Here is a 6,836-nt window from a genome sequence, read left to right as displayed (position 1 = left end):
TTCATGTTCTTTGGTACTGTGTTCTTTGCTGCTGAACAGTAAAGTTGTAGAGAAAGCATAATCCGAGCCTCCGGTCTTGACATAGAATCAGATTACTATTCTGACAATGGGTGCTATGTTCTAAAAGATTGAACATTATTAAGAAACTCAGGGGTGGGGAGGGGCAGAGTGGGGGGGGGTGTGTTTGTGTGTGTGTGCGTGCGTGCGTGCGTGTGTGTGTGTGTGGTTGTTAAATACTCAGTACAATATATATATATTCTTTGAATATTAGGTGCTGCCCACTGTGTAGTACTTCGGAAGTCTCTAGCAATGCTTTGTCATAGTCTTCTTCCAACGTGCCAAACACCAGGATATTGTGGCTGTAGTTTAATGTGCCTTTTTATTTTAATTTTTTATTTTTATTAAGTGTTATGTTTCAGACAAAAGTATAAACCTTTCACTTCATACAAAATACGTACGACAAAGAAGAAAGAACATTAATCAACATTCTCACTCAAAAACAAACTTTGAATTGTTAAAACACTTTCCATAAGACATCTTTAAAGAAAATAGGGAAGTTGGTCAGTGTCCACCATCAAAAGTCCTTATTTTTTTCAATATCTGGTCAAGAAAACCAGTTAAAGCCAGTATCCGGGTCTGTCCCAGACCAACCATCATGCTAGATCACACAGATTCATTGACATTTTTCATTCCCAAGTATTTGCCCTTTCTGTAGAACCGGGCAGTCAGCAACCAGGTTCTTAATAGTTCCTGTAGTAGCCAGGTTCTTACAAAATCTGCAGCTCTTGTTGCTCGGGCACAGCCCACATTTACTCTTCTTTTCCAAGGTCTGGGTTTGATTTAGCCTAAAACGTAGGTAAGTAGTACTAAGTTTAGGACAAGGGAAGATATGGACAAAATTCGGGGGGTCCTCTCTTCTTGTGAGAAATTTACTGTATTCAGCATATATACTGTAAGTCCCCCACCTGTTCTGAGGAGATCACCTAATCATGTTTGTGTAGTTTGTTCTTGACTGTGGCCACGTTATAACACAGCTCTGCTTTGGATAACCCTATCAATGTTAGTAATTCACTCATTTCTTCCTTACATTTTGTGATGTAGGCCGTAGATATCTGGTTTGCTCTGCCCCCATCTCTGATAGAGAGACTTAGCTGGTGGATTTAATAGTTTAGCGTATTCCGCCATTTTTCTCAATTTGGCTTTCATCCCTAATGAAATCAACCCAAACTCTTGCCTTATAATAGCATTCAGAATAGACATAGACAGCCATAATGGTTTCTTAAGCAACATTACCTGGATGGTGTTAAGGAAGTCCCCTAAATCAAAAAGACAGAGATCCAAGCAGTAAAGTAAGGGAGCCTCCACAGTGGAGATATAGTATTGAAGAAGAGGGTTAATAGAGAAGTAACACAGTTGCATGTATATCTTCTTTTTTTGCCCACAGTGGCCTGGTCTTGCCCCTGATCAGGAGTTTCCAGCTCCAATTGGAATATGTTAGATTCCACTCTTACTAAGGAGTTTCCACCCACCTTCCATGTCATAGTTTTCGGGGCTCTCTTATTCATGAAACAAATGACCTTCTACTTCTGACCGTTTACTCTTAGGTTATCCTCTACCACGTATTCAAAGAACAGTGTCAATTTCCTCTGGAGCCACATCGGTGTCAGGTCGAACAAGACCACATCATCAGCAAAAATAATGCAGTCTAATGACAATGAGCCCAGCTTTGCAGTATTAGTAGTCTCCCTCCCACACAGACACAAGGTAGGTCAGCGAGGTAGAGGTTGAATAGGGTGGGGGCCACCACGCACTCCTGCCGCAAACCAACATGCGTAGCAATGGGGTCTGTCATGGCTCCCTCCCCGTCAACTTCACTCTGAACGTTGTGTCTGTATGCACCAAAGCCAGCATCTGCACCACAGTTAAAGGAAGATTCATGCCCGGCAATTTCTTCCAGAACCTTGCTCTCCAAACTGTGTCGAAGGCACTGGACAGGTCTATCGATGCCATATAGACAGTGCCTATCTTAGATTTTTTGACCGTTGTTAGAAGATGTGAAATAGCAAAGGCATTCAAGGTACTTCCCATGCCGGTGCGAAACCCAATATGAAACTGAGAGTACAAACCCTTCGATGTTATATGTCCCTTGAGCTCTCTTAATAGAGTTCCCAGAATCTTGCTGGAAGAGTCCAGCAAGGTTAATGGTCTATAGTTACTAGGTTCTCCCCTATCCCCCTGTTTGTGTATGGGGATGATTAGAGATTCTTTCCATGTGTCTGGGGCTGTAAGAGTTTTAATCACATAGTTGAACAAGTCTCTCAGGGTGTCAGGCCAGACTTCTGGATTGGATTGAAGCAGTGCTGGCTGTATGTTGTCGGGGCCCAGAGCCCTTGATGGCTTGGTCCTATCAATTGCCCATAGGATATTCGCGGTCTGCCACTGATGGACCCCTTGTACCGGGTCAATCATACTCAGGTTAAAGAGATTCTCCTCATCAAGGGGCTTAGCATATTTCTTCGTGATGTAAACCTCCCATTCCTGGGCAGTAATGTTACACTTCAGGGAATTATGCACACCATTTGTTACAACTCCCAAGATTTTCCAGAAGTTATCTGTATCTTTCTGGATCAGGGTCTTGGTCAGCTTTTGATTATGATCAATCAACCTTTCCCTTCCAATTCGTCTAAGTGTTATTTTGTGAAGAACCACTATTCTTTTCTTTTCTAGCCTGGCGTGGAATTGTCAGGAGGTGTTTTAAGTAAAGTTCTAGTGGCTGGCCTCTTTGCTTGTTTCGCCAATTTAACTTTGACATCAAAGGGATGGTTACGTTATTTCCCGTTGGCAATTTGACCCCTGTTAGTGAGAGACTTTAGACAATTCAACAAGATATAGGTATTCGTTAAACTCTGTCTACCCAAGTCCATTTTTAACAACTCCTTTTCCCACAAAACGCTAAAAGTCCTATAAGCACTTGCGTTCCATTTTACCGTCCACATCCTCTATCTGATGAAATTAATGCTGGTTCATGTTGTATGTGATTAGCTGTAAGTGGGAGTCTTTGATTGGGCTGATGAACTGCCTTATGGCCTCTTGAAAAATGTCTGTGGCCGATGAGATGCCGAAATGTAGTCGCCGATATCTGAAGTGTCCTTCATTTGTGGCGAATGTCATGATGCTTCTTGAGTTCGGGTGGAGTTCCAGCTGATGGTACCCTTGTCTGAGATCGAGCTTTGAGAATGTGGTTGATTTGTTTAATAGCACAATCATGTCCTCAATGCACAGACCTGGGTGCTGCTCCCGCTGTTTGCCATTCTTATATCAACACATAGGGTCTCATTCCGAGTGGAGCGGTAAGGGATACCGGGCACCGGTAAGGAGACCGGTGCCGGTAATCCCTTACTGCCCTACTACGAGTTCCCTTAGCGGGTCCCTCCTTTAATGCCTGGTCTGACCAGGTGTTATGGACGGGACCTGTTAAGGAATTCAGAGCCAATAACGGTACCGCAATTTGGGGTACCGTTATTAGCGCCTTCCCCATTCCCATTGAGCCCTATCGGGGCTCAAATGGGAATGGGGAATGGCTTTTTCAATGGGGACATACGGGTCCCGCAAAGGTCGGACTACACCGGTAAGTCCCCATTGAACCATACCGGTGCCAGACCCGTTATTGGAGGCAGTCATGGTGCAAATAGCGCCATGACTACCTCCAATCTCGGAATGAGGCACATAGTCTCAAACGCCCCCTCCCCCTTTTGGTACGATGACTAGTGGGGATACCCAGGGAGTGGAACCCGTGGCTGGTTCTATGATTCCTTTGCAGAAGAGCTGTCAGTCTAGAAATGCGGATACCTCTACTTTGAGACCGCAAACGCATTTTGGTGGCCGTGGACCAACCGTCCCATGCATGATACGACAGAATGTAGGTTTTCGAGTTTGCCAATGAACGGCCATTTTGATGTAACAAGAATCGCTATTTTGTTTTCTAACCATTTCTCATTGCTTTCTGTTCCTATTGCTTCGCAGTATATTTTCCGCTTACACTGCTCGACTGTGGAACATTGTTGTCTGTATGTGAAAAGGACAAGGCCGCAGGGCCGTGAGGATAACAAGAGTTCGCTGAAACACAAACGTAGGCAGCACCATGAAGAATGCCCGGCTCCCTCCTGAATGTAGCCTTGAAGCAGAGCTGCAGGGCATTTAATCATTTCACAGCTGCCAGCCAGTCTCGTTATATGGTAGAATATGTTAGAATAATACCGCTAAAAAGCTTGAATTATGCTGTTCTAATGGCCTCCCTTTGCTGAGCCCGCTAGAGTATGTCGGCTCCCAGGACGCGAATAGCACCTGATAGATAGCAAGGTCCGGAGTGCAACTCCCCCCTGTATGTAGTTCACTTCCAAGAACAGAAGCGCTGTGTTCTATTCAATAACCAAAAGATGCCTTCGCACTCACAAATTACAAATTGTTACTAGAATAGATGTTTGAAGGTGTCATAGTGGTCGGAGATGTCCATCATCACACCAAGTTCAAAGAAACCCAATAAAGGGGGGGTGTTAAGCATGTCATAGCTGATTGTTTGATATGCATTTTATATATATGTAACTGATGTACGTAATTCACTCTCTTGCGTCCCTCGAGGTCTAGAGATACACGTCGCGGGGCGTGAGACCGAGTTGGCCAACGGAGACTTTTGCTTTGCAATAAAACCCCAGCTTTGGGAATACAACCTCGTGTCTGGCTTCTCTATTGTGTGTGGTGACCCGCCTTGTTTCCATAGACGTTAGGGTCCACTAGGGGCCCCTTTCAAGATGGCGCCCGTATAGGGACCCTCCCCCACTTGTTCCTTTGCGTAACATTGTAATTGAGAAAGGCAGAGAACGGCGAGGACGGGACGATCGAGCCGGGATCAAGAGGTGTTCGGGGCGCCCTGTAAAAGTGATGAGACACTCCTTTGCAGATCTGCACACATCTGATCCCTGATCGACGTGCCTGGCTAGAGAACAAGGAGGCGAGGGTCCCGAAACGAGGCAGAAGCCAAGAAACGCAGACACGACGTCCTTTGGTGCTTCAGTATACAGAAGACTTGATTTATCAGGTGAGTTATTCCCCGATTCAAAGTATCCTGATATTGGTTGAGAGTTGACTTTGCAAAATCAAACGCCCTAGGTAAGGTTGATTAACCAGGGGGAAGGTTGAAACATGCCTGGGGTATTGTCCACCATAGTGGGTTTTTTCTGCTGTGGTAAACAATCTTTGGAAAATGGCCAAATTGTACCACCTGGGGGAACGCCGGCGTATGAGATGTATGTGAAGTATGGAGTGGGTGCGATAATATTCTGTGAAACTTGGCATAGGCAAACCAGAAAGCAACAAGTGGCCGATTAATGGTAGTTCTGAGATAGCGAGGATAGATAACTTGGAAAGGGTGTTGATAAGAAAGAAAGCGCGTCCTGCAGCATTTGAGACTATTAAAGACTGGAGAAAGGAAGCAATGCTCCGATTTAAAAGCAGAGCAAAGCATGCGCGCAGGCATAAATCAAAAGGTGAGGTAGCGGAAGAAAAAGAAGAGGAGGAGTGGACTGAGAGTCTAAAAAGGGCAGGCAGGCGTGACCAGTTGAATATAGAAAAGATATACCCACAACGAGAATTACACATGGCAGATGAATTGATAGAAAATATATTGACCCATACAAAACAAGGCCCAAGATCAGAAGTAAGACCAGACACGTCAGTAGCTATTGCCCAGACCCTGCCCGTAGCCCAAGCTCCCCCTCCGGTAGCTCAAGCCCTCCCACAGCCACAGACCGTGCACGTAACACTTCCTACTAGCCAACCAGGCCCACAACAGACACTCGCTGTTCCCATTGTCCCATCCGCACCTCCCGCCTTAGACACAGACTCTGTACCGTCCGTTCCTCCCTGGGTTGAAGTTGAAACCATGAGGGCAAGAGGCGGGACTGACCAACGGGAGTGCACAAGGGTAACCCGCAGCGCAATCAGCAAGGAAAGGAAGGTGGAATTGCAGCAACAGGCAGAGATGTATATAGACGGGAATGATGGGACGGCAACATTGGCTTCGATATATGACTTTCGTAGAAGCAACGAAAAACAGGTAGTGTTGGAATGCATGGGTGAATATTTGGTGGAGAGATGGAAACAGCTAATTGGGAAATTACCACCGCAGCGATTGTTAGATTTGAATGCATTAGCACGTTGTAGGGAGAGGGATAAAGAAGTGAGAGAACATGTGTATAGACATTTTGAGCTTAAAGATGAATTAGATAATGACTATGCCGAAATGTTTACTACACCTGGGTGCAGGAGTAGGGAAGTCGGGAGACCTGGGAAGGGGAAAAAGGGGCTGCAAAATAAACGGCAGCAGTTACCATCGCCGGGGCAGAACGAGATGGTGAACGAATTATCGTTGCTAAAACAGGTGGGGGCAGACTTGAAGGATTGTCTAATTAGAACACAGGTATTAATGCAGCAACTAGTAGGACATAATAGAGGGCGAGGGAACGCACAAGGAAGGAGTAGTTTGAATATGCATGGGGAAACAGTAGGGCCGAATCAGTGTGCATATTGTAAAGAGGAAGGACATTGGCGAGCACAATGCCCGCATCTACAGAATAGAAATGGGTCTGGTCAAAGGAGACAGCATAGAGGACACCCAGGAGCGAATGGACCAAATAGGAATAGTATGCAGCAGCATCATAAAAATGGAGGTAATCAAAACCAAGGCCAAAACCAAAATGCCCCAAACCAGAGTCAGGGACAGCAAAATCAACAATATGGAAATCAGAGTGGGGGAAATAGAGGGAAGAATGGAAATGTTT

Source organism: Ambystoma mexicanum, chromosome 7p, assembly GCF_040938575.1.
Source record: "Ambystoma mexicanum isolate Mex_15411 chromosome 7p, UKY_AmexF1_1, whole genome shotgun sequence".
Classification (NCBI taxonomy): Eukaryota; Metazoa; Chordata; class Amphibia; order Caudata; family Ambystomatidae; genus Ambystoma; species Ambystoma mexicanum.
This window is presented reverse-complemented; position numbering follows the sequence as displayed.